The sequence below is a fragment of the Ornithorhynchus anatinus genome, chromosome 1 (assembly GCF_004115215.2).
Source record: "Ornithorhynchus anatinus isolate Pmale09 chromosome 1, mOrnAna1.pri.v4, whole genome shotgun sequence".
NCBI classification, from domain to species: Eukaryota; Metazoa; Chordata; class Mammalia; order Monotremata; family Ornithorhynchidae; genus Ornithorhynchus; species Ornithorhynchus anatinus.
This window is the reverse complement of record NC_041728.1, coordinates 59,068,409-59,085,255: the sequence shown is the minus strand read 5'-3', so window position 1 is coordinate 59,085,255 and position 16,847 is coordinate 59,068,409. Positions and strand designations below refer to the sequence as shown.

At 44.4% G+C, this 16,847-nt stretch overlaps 1 non-coding gene across 1 annotated transcript; it reads left to right on the top strand.

Annotated features, from left to right (window-relative positions):
- Positions 1-320: 320 nt before the first annotated feature.
- On the top strand, positions 321-458 carry LOC114816571. Its single transcript, XR_003764360.1, has one exon. It is a non-coding gene; the product is annotated as a small nucleolar RNA SNORA7 (small nucleolar RNA).
- The last annotated feature ends 16,389 nt before the right edge of the window (positions 459-16,847 follow it).

Genomic DNA, 16,847 nt, shown 5'->3' with positions numbered 1-16,847 from the left:
ATCCCAAACAACCATCCTCATGGCTAGGGTTGCACCTGAAAAAACCTGCAACATTCCCTTCTCTTTCTTGGATGATGCATTAATGGATAATGAACCCACCATCCCTGAATGTGTCCAAGCTCTCCTTGACCCACTGGTAAAACTTTAAGAAGATCTGAATTAGAATCATGTTAGTCTTGCTCGGCTGAAAGATAGATGGATGGATGGTGGGTAGGAGAGCAAGAGGGAACCCTACATCTCTGATGATCCCAGGTGTTTCAGTGCTACATCTTACTGGTAGCATATACATAATGATATTTAGGGATACTTAGATAATTCAACCCCACTCAGGATCGAACCTGGAGAGCTCCCAGTACTCTACCAGTCTCGGCTATGGGAGGGAGAGTCAAGCAGAGGTCTACCCATTCCATTCCTAGCCTGGCCAGTGGCTAGCGAGTGGAAGGCAATCTGCTACAGGTCAAAATTCACCTGTGCTGGGCAGGAGCGGCATGAGAGAGAGTTGAGGGTGGAGGCTCAAGTTTATTGTGTAGAAAAAGTTAATGGTAAACCACTTCCATATTTTTCCCCAAAAAACTATTTGGATACAGTATTAGATTGATTCCAGATGGATGTGGGGAGGTTCTGGGAGAGATGTGTCTGTGAAGTGGCTATGGGTTAGAGTTGACAACATAAGACAAGACAATTCAAATAGGCAACATAAGCTTGTTACTGGCAAGGAATATGTCTGCTAATTCTGTTGTATTGGATACTCCCAAGGGCTTAGTTCAGTGCTCTGCACAAGGTAAGTGCTCAATAAATACCATTGTTAAATTGACTGGAAAAATTGACGGGTCTGCTCTGCCACTGGCCTGCCATGTGCCCTTGGGCAAGTCACTTAACCTCTCTTAATTTCCTCATCATTTGTAAAATAGAGATGATACCGGCTCTCTCTACCTTTTAGACGGGAAGCCTAATGTAGAGCAAGGAGCTTATATGATCTGATTATCTTGTCGAGCTCAGTGCTAATAATAATAATAATGATGATGATGGCATTTGTTAAGCACTTACTATGTGCAAAGCACTGTTCTAAGCACTGACTAAGATACAAAGTGATCACGTTGTCCCATGTGGGGCTCACAGTCTTCATCCCCATTTTACAGATGAGGTAACTGAGGCCCAGAGAAGTGAAGTGCCTTGCCCAAAGTCACAGCTGACAAGCGGCTGAGCTAGGCACATAGTACTAATAATACTAATGATGATGGTATTTATTAAGCACTTACTATGTGCCAAGCACAGTGCTAAATGCTGGGGTAGGTATAAGGTAGTGGGTTAGACACAGTCCTTTGACCCACCTGAGGCTCACAATCTAAATGAGAAGGAGAACAAGAATTGAATCTCCATTTTACAGATGAGGAAACTGAGACACAGAGAGGTTAAGTGACTTACCCAAGGTTACAGCCAGCCAGTGGGAGAACCGATATTAGAACCCAGATCTCTGGACTCCTGGTCCCATGCTGTTTTCAGTATGCCATGATACCTAATTGAATTAAACTAGAATAACAGTTTACTGTCACCAACTCTCAATTCTTTAGTGACGCTAATTATTATCATTAACATATTGGGAGTCTGAGGACCTGTGTTCTAATCCCAGCTTCTCCACTTGTCTGCTGTGTGACATTGGGCAAGTCTCTTCACTTCTCTGTGCTTCAGTACCCCATCTCTAAAATGAGGATTAATACTGCGAGCCCGTTGTGGGACTAGACTATATTCAACCTGATTGTGTTGTAACTACCCCAGCACTTAGTACAGTGCCTGGTATATAAATAATGTTGGTATTTGTTAAGCGCTTACTATGTGCAGAGCACTGTTCTAAGCGCTGGGGTAGATACAGGGTAATCAGGTTGTCCCGCGTGAGGCTCACAGTTAATCCCCATTTTACAGATGAGGTAACTGAGGCCCAGAGAAGTGAAGTGACTTGCCCACAGTCACACAGCTGACAAGTGGCAGAGCTGGGAGTCGAACCCATGACCTCTGACTCTTTAGCCCAGGCTCTTTCCACTGAGCCACGCTGCACTTAACAAATACTATTTGTTAAAAAACCAGCACTAAATAACAAATACCTAAAATAAATAAATAATGGCATTTATTATGTGTTTACTATGTGCCAACTATTGTACTAAGGACTGGGGTGAATACAATTTAAATAGGTCCAGTGATGCCTGGATTACTGAAGCCCTTTACTTCTCCTCCATTTTCACTTCATATTGCTCCTTTAGCTGGACGTAGACAGAGGAAGGAAGAGGAATACCAAATTTACCACAGTTAAGCAGTCAGTTCTGGTAATGGGTTTGGTGAAGGAAGCAGAGGCTGCCCCTCTGCCCAAATGATGTCACTGATGGACCTTCACTAGAGAAGCAGTGTGGCCTAGTGGAAAGAGTTCTGGCCTGTGACTCAGAGGACCTGGGTTCTAATCCTGACTCTGCCACTTTTCTGCTCTGTGACCTTAGACAATCACTTCACTTTTCTGTGCCTCAGTTTCCTCATCTGTGAAATGAAGATTAAGACTCTGAGCCTCATGTAGACTATGGACTTTGTCCAACATGATTATCTTGTATTTACTCCAGCACTTAGTACAGTGCCTGGCTACATGGTAAGCATTTGAAAAATGCATTTTTTTTTTTAAAAAAAGACCTGGGATCCTAGCTCTCTTTGCTCCTTGGGACCACAGATCACTGAGCATTGACTATCAGCAGTTGAAGTTTATTTTCTGGAAGGTAAAAACAAAAATGTAGCAAGGACCTTCCAATGAGGCTTAATTGAAAGACTTACTAGAAGTCAGTTTAAATCTTTCACAGTGCCCATTCTCTTGCTTTAGCATCAAACTCTTCACCTTGTTAAATGTTCCCGGAGCTTCCTGAAAATCTCCTGTGATCTTAAATTGGAATTTGATTTCACTCAAAGGGGGCAAGTGAGCCTTACCCTGACTAACCATCAAATTTATTCCTTTCACCTTGAGATTAAAAGTAATCCAAGTACCGTACTGTGAATAATGTTGATCTTTTTGGTCCGTGTTCCATCAATAAAATGTATGTTGAAATTTGCTAGTAAAATGTCCTTGACAAGTTCTTTTTACCCCTCTCATAAATCGTCTCCCAAAATTTGTCAAGAAATAACAGTTTATAGTAGCACTTTGGCGATAGGGCTTTTTTCCGACAGAGTTCATGGCTACAGCAGTGTATTTTCATAGACCGGCTATTTTGATTCTCCCTAGAACTATACTGTTTCTTACGGTGGTGTCCTTTCTGTTGATAAATAAGCCCAGATAGCTCTCAGTCAACCTATTCCCCAAGCTCTCTTTTTGGCTGAGGTAGAGCATTATTGTAGTATTTGGGATTACTGGTTAAGCTATTAAATCTGTGTTTTATTTGACTGTAAGAGCAATGCTGATGAATAAATGTTCCCTGGGGCATCTTCACTCGTGCATATCTTAACTTTTGTGGGTTTGATCTTAATATGCGATAGCTGTAGACTTAAGTGGAGAGAGAGAAGTTTTTCTTTTCCACTCTGTGGATTTCTTCACTTTTTGAGGAATCAATTGATCAGTCAGTGTTATTTATTGAACACTTACTTTTTTTTGGTTTTTGTTAAGTGCTTACTATGTGCCAGGTACTGTACTAAGTGCTGGGTTAGTTACAAGCCAATCACATTGGACACAGTCCATATCCTGTATGGGGCCCACAGTCTTAATCCCCATTCTACAGATTAGGGAATTGAGGCAGAGAGAAGTTAAGTGAATTGCCCAAGGTCACCCAGCAGACAAGTGGCAGAGCTGGGATTAGAACCCAGATCCTTCTGACTTCTAGGCCCATGTTCTATCCACTGGGCCATGCTGCTTGTTGTTGTACTTAAGTATATCAAGTACTTAAAGGGTAATGGTCCAAGTGCATAGATAACACAGAAGGGAGAGAAAGTGGGGGAAATTAGAACTTTGTTGGGAAAGACCTCTTGAAAGAGATGTGATTTTAGGTGGGTTTTGAAGGTGGGGAGAGTGGTGTTCTGCCATATAAAAATGGGGAGGGATTTCCTGGACAGAGGAATTTTGTGGGCAAGAGGTTGGTGGTGAGGTAGACAAGATCGAGGTACAGTGAGTAGGTTAGAAGAGTGAAGCATATGGGCTGGGACGAAGTAGGAAATCAGCTAGGTAAGATAAGAGGGGGCAAGCTAATTGAGTGGTTTAAAGCCAATGGTAAGGACTTTCTATTTGATGTGGAGGTGGGTGGGCTATCACGAGAGGTTCTTGAGGAGCGGGAACACGTGAACTGAATGCTTTTTAACAGAAGTGATCTGTACAACAGAGTGAAGTAAGGACTGGAGTTGGGAGGGACAGGAGGCAGAGAGATCAGTGAGAAGGCTGTTGCAGTGAAGGCGGGATATGATAAGTGCTTGGGTCAGCATAGCAGTGTGGATGGAAAAGAACAGATTATAGCAATGGTACACTGGTAGACTGATAGAATTTGGAGACATATTGAATTATATGGGTTGGGTGAAGATGAGTTGAGGATTATGCCAAGATTATGGGCTAGTGAGATAAGGAGAATAGTGGTGTTGTCTATAGTGATGAAAGACAGAGGGAGGAGAAGGTTTGGGTGAGATGTCCAGAAGGGAAGAGGGAATGTGAGACTGTGAAGAAAGTCAGAGGCCCTGGCTGGAGAAGTAGATCTGCGTAGAGATGGTAGTTGAAGCCATGTGAACCAATGAGTTCACTGAGGGAGTGGGTGTAAATGGAGAAGGCAACCTGGAACTGAGCCTTGAGGGACTCCCACAGTTAGGAAGTGGGAGGCAGAGGAGGAGCCTGTGAAAGAGGCTGAGAAAGAGCTGCCAGAGAGATAGGAGGAGAATCACGTGAGGACTGTGTCAGTAAAGCCAACCTTAGGTCATGCTTTTAGGACATGGTTTCGAAGGCAGCTGAGAGGTCGAGGAGGATTAGAGGTGATTAAAAGCAGTTGGATTTGGCAAGAAGGAGGTTATTATTGACCTTAGAGGGACAGTTCAATTGGGTGAAAGTGGTGGAAGCCAGATTGGAGAGAGTCAAGGAGGAAATTGGAGGGGAGGAAGTGGAGGCAGAAGTGAAGAGTAGGCATCTAATTCAAGAAGTCTGGGGAGAAATAGGAGGGAGATGGCAATAACTGGAGCACCCTGGGGAGGGCTTTTTTTAGAATAGGGGATATATGCGCATGTTTGAAAGCAATGGGGAAGAAGCCATTAGTAAGTGAATGGTTGAAGATGGTGGTCAAGGAAGGGGCAAGTGTTTTGATAAGGTGACAAGGGATGGGGATGGAGGCAAGGGTGGAATGGGTAGATTTTTGAGAGGAAGTGGGAGGTCTCCAGTGAACCACTGAATCCCAAGATAAACTGTTTGGAAGTCTAATGAGGGCACAAGAATATTCCCTTATTTTGACTGCTGGAAGGGAATGGAGGGGAACAGAGCTGTCTCTTCCATGCCAGAGGGGCAAGTTGCTTCTGTTTCTCAAACACTGTGAAGGAAAAATCCATATAACCACCATTTAAATAGGGTGGGGGACCTTGGGATTTTACAGGAAAACACATCACTTCTGGCTGAAAGGACAGCGCTTAGTAGAGTGCCTGGCACAGAGTAAGCGCTTAACAAATACCATACTTATTTATCATAGTAGATCTCATGAACAGAAAAGGGGTTGAGCGTCTTCTGTACTTCCATTTGATAGCTTAGTTGAGTTCTCTGGACCCCCTGGGTTGAAGAAGGCTTGGGGTTAATGTGGGGGACTGGGTGAGAAGGGGAAGAAGGATGTGTGAATATGTCGAGAAGGGAGGTGCTATATGTGAAAGTGGAGCCATTAATCGCAAATTAATTATTGCCCAACTCTGGGTGGGGTGCAGAATGGGTCTTCCCATGCCCAGAGAGTTCTGTGACTGACCAGTTTAGGACCAGGTAAGGCTCTGCACCCACATTTGTGTAAACTATGGAATCTTGGAGACAGGGAAGGTGTCTACCAACTCTGTTATATTGTACTCACCCAAGCACTTAGTATAGTGCTCTGCACACAGTAAGTGTTCAATAAATACCATTGATTGAGTGATCTCTAGAGGATCTCTAGGGGTCAACAGTCCATCCCCCTAAAGAGAAGCCCAAATGCCAACCCAGAAAGATTCTTTCATTCCTTTAAAAAAAAACAAACCTTAACCTCCTTCTTGAAACATAACAAACTTTAAGCACAAACAATGCATTTGCAGGAAGACCATTCCTCTTAGGGAAGAGAGAAGAATAGAAAAGACATAATAATAAAAACAACAATGAGAAGAAAAAATGTAATTATTGTTACAATAATGATAATGATAATTGTAGCAATAATAACTGTAGCAATAATAATGGTATTTGTTAAGAGCTTACTATGTGCTGAGCACTGTACTAAGAACTGAGGTAGATATAAAATATTCAGGTTGGTCCAGTCTCCATCCCACATGGGGCTCACAGTCTAGGTAGAGGGAGTAATCCCCATTTACAGATGAGGAAACTGAGGCACAGAAAAGTGAAGTGACTTGCCCAAGGTCAAACAGCAGACAAGTGGCAGAGCTGGGATTAGAATCCAGGTCTTTCCACACCCAGGCAAGTGCTCTTTCCACTAGGCCAAACTGCTTCTCTTGGAGCATATAACTTGGTTCCAATGGATCCGTATCACTGTGGATCGAACAGAAATCTGAAAAGGGAAGTTCAGACTCTGGAGATGACAGGGAATATGTCTCTTATATCTCTATATTTTACTCTCCCAAGTGCTTAGTTTAGTGCTCTGCACACAGTAAGCTCTCAATAAAAATGACTGACTGAGTGACGAAAGGCTAGTCCAACAAGCGGCCATCTGCACTCAGTGCTGAGTGTGGGTGCTAAATTAACCCAGAGTCTCATAATGAGTCATAGTCGTCCAACTGCATGCTTGATTCTTGGGGCCTCCTGGGCCCTTGTGGCTTTGGATAGGCACGGATCTTCTAGAAACAGTTTACATTCCAGCGTGGGATGTCCTAAAGGGAAAATTATTTATTATAATGACAATCTGACCCTCTGGGGCATGCCTGAAAGTGCCAGAATTAGATGCTTCATCATGACTTACTGCCCAGATAAGTTATATTTCACTGGGGCTTATTTTACATGTGTGTCAGTGGGTTTGCGAAATGTAAAGCCCAAGACAAGAGCGAAGCTATATCACTGGAGTGTCTCATTTGCATTCCAGCCATCAACACACCTGGGTGGGTACTGGGGGTTTCTGATCGGTTTGGACTGGCCCCCTGGGATGCTGAGAAATTCCCAATGAAACAGAGTCTCTATGGGCTAGTCAGTCTTATCCTCCCCTGCTCGCTTAGGACACCAGGGAGTCACTGAGACCCAGTTAGAGCCAATCAATGGCCGGAAGCAGAAAAACCTGTAGAAACAGTGCAGCCTAGTAGAGAGAGCCCAGGCCTGGGAATCAGAGGTCCTGGGTTCTAATCCCAGCTCCACTGCTTGCCTACTGTGTGACGTTGGGGAAGTCATTTCACTTCTTTGGGCCTCAGTTACCTCATCTATAAAATGAGGATTAAGACTGTGAGCTCTATGTGGACAGGGACTATATAATAATAATAACTATGGGTATTTGTTAAGTGCTTACTATGTGCCAGGTACTGTACCAAGCACTGGGGTGGGTACAAGCAGATTGGGTTGGACACAGTCTTTGTCCCACATGGAACTCACAGTCTCAATCCCCATTTTACAGATGAAGTAACTGAGGCACATAGACATTGATTCATTAATTCAATCATATTTATTGAGTCTTACGGTGTGCAGAGCACTGTACTAAGCACTTGGAAAGTACAATTCATCAACAAAGAGAGACAATCCCTGCCCACAGTGGATTTACAGTCTAGAAGCAGGGAGACAGACAATAAAACAAGTAAACAGGCATCAATAGTATCAAGAGAGTGACTTGCCCCAGGCCACACAGCAGACAAGTGGTGGAGCCAGCATTAGAACCAATGACCTTCTGATTCCCAGGCCCATCATCTAGCCACTATACCATGCTGCTTCTTTTGTAATAATAATAATATTACTTATCTTATTTGTTGAACGCTTGCTATGTGCCAGGCACTGTACTAAGCACTGGATTATTCAACCTGATTAGCTTGTACCTACCCCAGTTCCTATTACAGTGCCTGGGACATAGTAAGCACTTAACAAGTACCATTTTTTTTAAAAGAATCCATTTACTCAGTTTCCCTTCCCCACTGCTCGCAAGTACTCATACAGTCCTCTCCCAGAATAACTGTTGGTGGCTACCCACCTCTGGTTCTGCCCCTGATTCCACCACGGCTTCAACCCTTCCAAATCTGAGATGATCTGTACCTTCTTTAGGGGTACAACTTGCCCTCCCACTCAAAACTCAGGACTGACCAAGTCGCACGGGACCATTACACCAACGCACTACCGATTCCCTTCCAGAACGACACATGCATTTTTGTTTGCGACCGTCATGCAATTTTAATGGCGGTGTATTTGCAATTTCTACCAAATTGTGCTGATGGTTTCACTGAAGTGGGTAAACATGGTGTTCTGGCTAGACCTCATGGGTCTGTGGGAGAGAGGGCCTGGCCTTTTTTTGAGGCCCACTGGCAGAAAGAAATGTCAGAGTCCGCGCTCTTGGTCAGGACACCGCGGGTTTAGGTAGCGGGCAGGTTGATGCTCGCCTGGAGGATGGAGTGGTGTGTGTGGCTCTGCAGACATTCAGGCTCTGACCCTACAAGGTCATCTGTCAGCGCTGAGGGGGGAGGGGCTCCGCTGTCATTCTCTCCCGGAATAATTGCATCTTCCCAGCTGTGGTTGTTCTTTACCCCCACCCTCTCTCAGCCCCCTGAGCGGGGGACACATAGCCATGAGAGATGCTTCCTCTCCCTTTTCCTCCCCCTTGGAAAGCCTGACCCCTCTTTTTCCCCCTCCCCCTCTTTTCTTCTCTTCCCCTCCCACCCCTTCCCCTGGGTCAAGAGGAACAAAGGGCCAGGGGTGGGGGGCGGCAGGGGGGGATGCTCCGAGCTGCAGACACTTGATAAATGGATGGGCAGCCGCGAGTGACAATATGCAGACAAGTGATATCATTTGCAAATGGATTTAGCAAAGGAGGAGAGGCTAGAGATGGAGAAAGACAAAGTCCGGGCTATGAAAAAAGGGATATTGTGGTGGGGGAGGGGGCGGGAAAGAGCAAGGAGAAATGGGGGAGGGGGGAGGTGGTTAACCCATTCAGGCTTGTGACAAAAATGATGATTTTCCTCTAAATAGACACACTTGTACCACAAATCCGACTTTTCGGGCTTCTGAAAAGCTCAGAAGAGACGAAGGCTTGGGTGACATTAACCAGGGAGTTTGGGGTTGCACAATGTGTGAAAAATTCAATGGAGGCTTTTCGATTCATTGCTGGGGATTTCCTCTTCCAGTATGCCCTCCAGCAGGGCCCAGGCTGCCCAGATGGACTTCCTGCCAGCCTGAGGGAGGTGGAAAAACCAAGCCCCTGGGAGCCAGGAGTCCTGAGTTCTCTTCCCTGGTCTACCACTGACATGCTGTGTGGCCTTGGGTAAGTCATTTAACCTCTCTGTGCCTCGGTTGCCTTATCTGTTTGTTTGTTTATGGTATTTGTTAACCATTTACTGTGTGCCAGGCACTACACTAAGTCCTGGGATAGATCCAAACTAGTCAGGTTGGACACAGTCCATGTCCCACATAGGGCTCACAGCTTTAACCTCCTTTTTACAGATGAAGTGTCTGAGGCCCAGAAAAGTTGAGTGACTTAGCCAAGGTAATGTAGGAGACACGTGACAGAGCGGGGATTAGAACCCAGGTCCTCTGACTCCAAGGCTCCCAGACTCCCATTTCACTCCAGTGAAATGGGAAGAATAACACCTTCCTCTCTCTAAGCAATAGGGATTTGTGAGACCAAAATGAGATCCTTAATGTGAAAGGGGCTTTAGAAAAAAAAGAAATGCTGATTAAATTCAGGCTGTATTTGAAGGACTATTTCCCAAGGCTGGCTTTTTCCTGGGATTCCCTCACTAGGGAATTCAACGCTGGTAGGAGAACTGGTGAACATGGAGAACAGGTGAGAATCAGTAAGCATTTATAACAAATACCATTAAAAAAACCTCGAAGAGAGTCAGAGTACTGATAGGTAAGCAAATGGTTTCAAGGGAAGGAGGGGCATCTCCTGAATACCCAAATTTTTCAGGTCACATGTCTGCTGAGTGATGTGCAGTGTCTTGGCCTTTGCCCGGCCTGGCCCAGGACTGCCATGAGCATTTTGTTGTTGTCGTTGTTGTTTTTTATGGTATTTGTTTAGTGGCTTCTGTGTGCCAGGAACTGAACTAAGTGCTAGAGTAGATACAAGATAATTAGGTTGGACACAGTCCAGATCCCACGTGGGGCTTACAATATTAATCCCCATTTTACAGATGAGGTAATTGAGGCAAAGAGAAGTGAAGTGACTTGCCCAAGGTCACACAGTAGATGAGTGGTGGAGTCGGAATTAGAACCCAGATCCTTCTGATTCCCAGGTCTGCATTCAATCCACTAGGTAAGTTCTTTCCTTCATTTAACTGGACCAGGCTCTCTTTTACTTTAATTATTTTTGGGGGGTATTTGTTAAGCACTTACTATGTGCCAAGCACTGTTCTAAGCGCTGGGATACAGAGAAGCAGCGTGGCTCAGTGGAAAGAGCCCGGACTTGGGAGTCAGAGGTCATGGGTTCGAATCTCGGCTCTGCCACTTGTCAGCTGTGCGACTGTGGGCAAGTCACTTCACTTCTCTATGCCTCAGTTACCTCACCTGTATAATGGAGTTTAAGATGGTGAGCCCCATGTGGGCCACGGCCTGTGTCCAAACTGATTAACTTTATCTACCCCAGAGCTGAGTACAGTGCCTGGAACATACAGTAAGCACTTTTCAAGACTGTAAAGTGGTCCGCTAGACTGTAAACGCAACCTCTAGTCTGTAAACTCACTATGGGCAGGGAATGTGTCTTTTATATTGTTGTGTTGTATTCGCCGGAGATTTTAGTACAGTGCCCTGCATACAGTAAATGATCAAGAAATATTTTTATTAAATATATTTTTTATTAAAAATATACATTAAAAAAAAAGTGTGTTTAGGTCCTGAGATCCCTTGTCAGGATTTCTTCAGCATGAACTGCTCAGTTCAGTGCTTTGCACACAGTAAGTGCTCAACAAATACAGTTGAATGAACGAAACTCCCCAAATAGGAAATGAGGATTGGGAGTGGCAGAAAAGGTATACTGCGGGACTGTTGCCCGAGCCTACGCCAGTCACATGAGTTTAGCTCAGTGCCATCTTGAACACCCTCAGGAGTTTGGGATGGGCAAACTGGACTTGGCCTGTGCTCCTTTTGGGCTCGGCTGGGCCAGGATATGTCAAGGCGGGAGACTGCCTCAGGTTACCTCATTCGGGCCTACTGTAGGCACTGCCAAGGCCTTGCAGCTCTTTCTGGGGAAGGAAGTGTGGAGGGGACGCACCCGGAAGAGAAGAGGGACCCAGGTCCACACTCTCATCAGCACCTACCCCTTCTCGGGACCTTCCCGCTCCTGCTCCCTTTCTCTGAGGAAAGCCAGTGGAAGGATGGAAGGGAGGTGCAGGTAATAGTAGTAGTGGTTAATTGTATCTATTCAACACCCACTGAGGGCAATGCATTGTACTAAATGCTTGGAAAGTACAACAGAAGCCCAGGAAACACTACCTAGCCACAAGTAGTTTGCATTCAAATTGGGGAGACAGAAATATTCACAAGCTCTAGATTCAGAATAAATAAAATTAAATGTTCAGTAGTAAAGCAGTGAGGCCTTGTAGAAAGGGCACGGGTCTGGGAGTCAGAGGACCTGGGTTCTAATTCCAGCTCCACCACTGGTTTAGAACATGGGCTTGGGAGGTTAGAGGGAGAGACAGACATAAAAATAAATGATTGGCATGTACAAAAGTGCTCATTTATCAATCACTGGTATTTATTGAGTGCTTATCCTGTGCAGAACATTGCACTAAGCACTTGGAAGAGTATGGTTCAGCAAGATTTGCAGATACATTCCCTGCTCACAGTAGAGCTTACTGTCTAGAGGGGGAGTTAGGCATTAAAATAAATTCCTGATATGAACATATGTGCTCATTTATCAATTAGTTCTATATATTGAGTGCTTACTGTGTGCAGAGCACTTGGGAGAGTACAATACAGCAGAATTGGTGGACATATTCCTTTCCCACACGAAGCTAAGTCTCATTTATTCAGTCTTGGGCACTGGAAAACATGGTCGGAGAGGTTTTTGACATGGGTAGGAAGATAAAGCAAGGGCCTGGGAGTCAGAAGTTCATGGGTTCTAACACAGACCCCACCACTTGTCTGCTGTGTGACCTTGGGCAAGTCACTTAACTTCTCTGGGCCTCAGTTACCTCACCTATAAAATGGGAATCGGGACTGTGAGCCCCACGTGGGGCAGGGACTGTGTCCAACCTGATTTGCTTGTATCTCCCTCAGCGCTTAGTTCAGTGTCTGGCACATAGTCAAACAAATACCATAATAATAATTATTATTATTATGCTGGGAGCAGCAGAGGGGAAGTGAAGAATGTTCACAACAACTCATTTCTGTAAGAGTAACCTGCAGTACCTTGGTTACAACAATAATCACTGTGGTATGTGTTAAGCACTTTCTATGAGCCAAGCACTTTCTATGAGCCAAGTACTGCAATCACTAGGGTAGAGACAAGATAATCAAGTCAGACACAGTCTCTGTCCCACGTGGGGCTCACAGTCTAAGTAGGAGGGAAAGCAGGTATTGAATCCCCATTTTGCAGATGAGGAAACTGAGGCACAGTGAAGTAAAGAGATTTGGCTAAGGTTACATAGCAGACTAGGCCACACTGCTTTCAGGTTGTTCTTTCCTAGTGTCCCCCCAAATTTCTTCTGGAGAGAAAAACACGACTCCCAACCCTCACCTTTCTTTCACTTTTGAGGTCCACAGCAGAATAATAATAATAATGTTGGTATTTGTTAAGCGCTTACTATGTGCAGAGCACTGTTCTAAGCGCTGGGGTAAACACAGGGGAATCAGGTTGTCCCACGCGGGGCTCACAGTCTTAATCCCCATTTTACAGATGAGGGAACTGAAGCACAGAGAAGTGAAGTGACTTGGCCACAGTCACACAGCTGACAAGTGGCAGAGCTGGAATTTGAACTCATGAGCCCTGACTCCAAAGCCCATGCTCTTTCCACTGTGCCACGGAAGCATGCCCTGCTGTGACTGACCAAATTTCTAAGACATAAAAAGCCCATGAATTTCCCCATAAAAGCTAACAACTTAAAAGGTTTTGGACTTAGGCTAATTAGATTTGTGTGGAGATTGGGCAAACTGATTATTCGACTGCTTGGGGAATCTTGGTGACTTAGCCCTAAGGAAGAGAGTTGCTTAGTGGTTAAATAATTAATTTTATCCTATCCTTCCCCCAACCCCTTGTGACACTGATGGAAACACCCAGGCACATACTGTTCTGTTCTGGAACAAAACCCTGTGCCTCCCTTCACCCCCCAGCCTTTTGCTAACATTATGACTGACTTCTTGTTAACGCTTTTTGAGGTTCCCAAATATCCCCTTAGTGCTGTAAACTCAGTTCCCACCCAGCCCCAAGGCATTTCTTGTTCATGTGTACAGCTCTGGTGGAGTGCTGATTGTCTGAAACCGGGTTCTGCCTGCACAAGAAAACCACTATTTCTTTGCAGCTCTTCCTGAAGATCGTATTCCTCTAGGGGCTGTGACTTGGGAATAGAAGATTCCATCCAAGTGGCTTCTTTCACTCACTGATAGACAGTTGAGACCAATCTTGATGGTATCTGAACTTGGAGTTATTTCAAACTCAAGAGAAACTCTCTTGCCTAGTGGAAAGAGCAGGGCTTGGGAGTGAGAGGAACCGGGTTTCAATCCTGGTTCCACCACTTGTCTGCTGTGTGACCTGGGACAAACCACTTACCTTCTGTGTCTCAGTTACCTCATCTGTAAAATGGGGATTAAGATCGGAGCCCTGGGTGGAACAGGGACTGTGTCCAACTTGGTTAGCTTGTATGTAGCCTGGCACATAGTAAGTGCTTTACAAATTCCATAAAAAAAAAAAAGTTCCCAGTTAAGTTTGTCCTGTAATCAGCTTTCTGCTGGGTGCAGCTTTATGACTTTTTTCTCTTACTCCTTTCCCCTTTCCTGGAAAATCCGGCCCCTCCAGATTCACAAAACACAGTCCTCCCTTCTTTCAGAGTACTCCTAAGAACTACCACCTCCAGGAAGCTTTCCCTAATAAAGTCCTCTTCTTTCTCCGTCACACCGTTCCATCCCGTCAGCCAACTCTGCACTCATCAAGATCCAATGGAAAGAACACAGTTCTGGAAATCCGGGAGAATGCCTGCTGTGCTCATGCCATCAATAATGAAAGGTTTTAACTTTAGAAGCACCTAGGGCATTCCATGAGGTGAAATCATTTACAGGTCACGGTGCCACAGCACACCATCTGAACTATGCCAGGGTTGCTATGCCAGGTGTAAAAATACTTCGTTTCCCCAGCAGGAACATGATTGGCAGGGACTGGACAAATCAGCAGCACTAATATCAACTGTTCCATGCAGGTTTTCAGTCTTGAAGTTCCAAGGGTCTATCTGTTGCTGAATTATACATTCCAAGCACTTAGTACAGTGCTCTGCACATAGTAAGCGCTCAACAAATACTAATGAATGCATGAAAGTCCCAGTCTCATGCACTGTTCCCAAAAGAAGACACTATCATCATTTACCTGTTTATTTGTTACTGATTTATTTCATTCACTTAATCTTATTTATTGAGAGGTTACTCTGTGCAGAGCACTGTACTAGGTGACTGGATAGTACAATTCAGCAATAGAGACAATCCCTGCCCACAACATTGTGTGTGGTGTTTATAGCTATTCTTTCAGGTAGCAAGACCAGATCACTAGATTGTAAGATCCTTGATGGCAGGGATCATATCTACATTTTTGCATTTTCCCAAGTGCTTAGGCATTGCCTAATGGAAAGAAGATGGGCCTGGGTGTCAGAAGACCTGGGTTCTAATGTCGACTCTACCAACAGCCTGCTGAGTGATTTTGAATAAGTCACTTAACATCTCTGTGCCTTAGTTTCTTCATCTGTAAAATGGAGATTCGATACCTTGAATTTTGAACCCCACCAGGTTCAAGGGACGATGTTTGTCCTGATTATTTTGTATCTACTCTACTCTATACACTACTTGGCACATAATAAGCTCTTAAATTCCACAATTAATATTATTATTGTCACATCCATACATATTAGTAACAAGAATGAATTGAGAGTGGAATGGGTCATGGATTACACTGAGGAGACTTGGTGGAGTGAAGTTGAAAACTTTCCTTGTGGAGTTTTTATTGTTCTCAGGTTCTCTCACCTCAGGCCTAGGCACAAAGAGGGAAAGTTGGACATATCTTAGAGAAGCAGCATAGCCTAGTAGATAGAGCACAGGCCTGGGAGTCAGAGGACCTGGGTTCTAATCCCGGCTCTGCCATTTGTCTGCTATGTAACTTTGGGCAAGCCACTTCACTTCTCTGTGCCCAAATTACCTTACCTGTAACATGGAGATTAAAACTGTTAGACCCTTGCGGGACATGAACTGTGTACAACCTGATTAGCTTGATCTACCCCAGAGTTTAGTACAGTGCCTGACCCGTAGTAAGTGCTTAACAAATATCATTAAACTTACATATATCATTATATATATGTATATATATATATATATCTCATTATCAAACCATGAGAAAAAACTTCACAGAAACCATTGGAACAAATCAGTAGTTAACCCTCTCAGGGACATCCGTTCCAAGAATAAGCCTTTGAACTTTGGGAGGAAGTACCGCCAAAATGCAATATTCTTTGTTATGACCTGTGGCCCGTTTCCGGCCACCCGAATCTCTTTTCTGGATGGGTTTTAACAGGACGCTGTTTCTTGCTGGATTCCCACTATAACTAGCATATTACTTGCAGCTGTTCCATTTAAATGCTCTGAAAATGGAGATCAAATAGCCAGTTCCTTCCTTAACGGCCTAATTATCTTCTCCAATGAGTCCCTTTTCCGACTTTAACGGTGGATGGAGGCCATGAAATATGAGAGCCTGCCCTGTAGAATTGACTTGGGACAAAAAAAAAAGTCAAATGACTAATTAATGACCATATCTGCCGTCATTCTATGGGACTCTTTTGTAATTCCTTCATGAACTTTTCCTATTTTGGGAACATTTTGCCAGTACATGCCACACTCTTCAGTTTCCAAATTTTAATCTTGTATTTAGTGTCTTTCAGAAGCTACTGGATTGGACACTGGGTTTATTGAGTCTTTTTATCCTTGAATTGCAGTATATATTGAGAGATCCTCAAGTACACCCTGACCCACGAATAAAATTTGAGCTGTCAGCAGAGACTGTCTCTATTGAGCCCTCTTAACAGTGTCCAAAGTGTCCTGGGGGTCTTGGGCTGCCCATAGTGTGGTCACTGATGGCCCTCGTTGATATTGGACACCCAAGTCTCTGTACATCACATGTATTATTCTGGCCACACTCCCTAACTGTGTTTGTAACTAGCTCGAAGGTTACCTTGGCTCAATCACCGCCCTCTTTTCCCCCATCCCCCTACGCTCTTTGAAGCCCATTCACTTTGACCTAATTTACCTGACTTGAAGAGCAAGATTAAAAGCCCATTTCAACAGATGTTTGTTCTTTGTTTGGCATTAGATTAATAAA